The sequence below is a fragment of the Perkinsus marinus genome (genome assembly GCF_000006405.1).
Source record: "Perkinsus marinus ATCC 50983 genomic scaffold scf_1104296966464, whole genome shotgun sequence".
Lineage (NCBI taxonomy): Eukaryota > Perkinsozoa > Perkinsida > Perkinsidae > Perkinsus > Perkinsus marinus.
The window spans coordinates 7792-9335 of record NW_003203885.1 but is presented as its reverse complement, the minus strand read 5'-3'; positions in this window follow the sequence as shown (position 1 = coordinate 9335).

The following is a 1544-nucleotide window of genomic DNA, read 5'->3' as shown; positions in this document are numbered from 1 at the left end:
CACCATCGGAGGATGGGCCCACACTGTGGTCTGCTCTGAATTACACGCACTGGCAAGTGCAGCAACGATATTTGCACGTTCATAGACACCGCTCAGGGGACTATAGCTGCCGTCGTCTAGGCTCGCGACGGTAGTCGAGTTGTTGATGGACGTCTGGGCGTAGCCATGATAGCTACTTATCTCCGAGCCTACAACTCAAAAGATTGTCAGCGGCTGCAGCAGAACTCCGCTAGCGGAACCGTCGGCGGTGGTTGCATTACTAGACACTGGGTCCTCAGTCAACCTGGTGAGCCTTGCCTACATTGACAAGATCTCGGCACCAATGTTCCTGTTCCACACTATGAAGCTTGTTCAAATACTGGCGAATCCCCGTGAAGCACTCATCATCCAGTCCCGCAGCGTGATGTTCCCAGGGTCGTCGGGTTTCGGACGAGGATACTAGATCAATAGGAGCTAGAGATGGCTCTTGGGAGTAGGAAGTGGTAATATCACTATGATATTTATAGAAAGCTGAGTGAGCCCAGTGTAACTCGTCCAATTAGACTTGTCCTCGATTTGCATCACATATACCTTGAGGAATTTGCAAACCTGGGCCCCTCTCATACCACCCACACTAGGATATACCGTGAGGTAGCATTATCGCCAGGGAAACGTTCATAGAGTATAGCCATTTTTTCAGCCGATGTAGCTGACCTTTCTCTACCCAGGGAGAACCCGAGGTGAATCCGTCAGTGATGACCCCCACTGGATGAGAAATGTTACCGAAGAGCTGCCGGAGAATAATGGTAACCCGAGTCACCGTGCAATGGGACTATATCACATGCCCGATGGAGCTGACTAGAGCGATCAGATCAGCATAATATAAGAGAACGTGGGGTGCCTCGCCAATGGAGGATCAGACCTGACAGTAGTAGAGCGATCGGGTTCCCCTACACTGTAGGGGAACTCGAACCCCCGGAGAGTTGTTGGGACAATACCGAACCTCCTATGGACTTGCGGACCTTAGGAACCGTTAGTGGACGGATGGACTAGGAGTAGATGGCGACATATCGGACGTTGGAGTGAGGTGAGAATTTGAATGCGAGCTAGTTGCGAAATGAGGTGCGGGATCCATCTAGCATCAACGAAGTGTGATGAAGAGGACTGACTGGGTTGAGCCTTATTGATCGGGACCAGTTCATTAGAGTAGAAGTATAATCGAGCTGCTGATTTGAATTGAACGATATACCGTGAAAAAGGAACGTGAACCCTAGCAATTGATACACATACATAAGGGGACGATGACTCCCCGTGTAGTGAGTAACATAGATTATTTTCTGACAACAGTACCCATCTGGCTCAAGCTTGGATTCGCTTATACCAAATCCAACACACAAATGGCATCGTCGCCCTCCGAGCAGGCTTCGTCTCAGCGCAGCAGCCTACTGAACGTCCTCGAGGAACCTCCTCACCTGGCGTCAATAAGAAGAAAGGGAAGCAAGAAGCTGAAAGAAGAGACTGGAATGACTATCCGATGAACGATGAAAGAGATGACCACAAAAGTC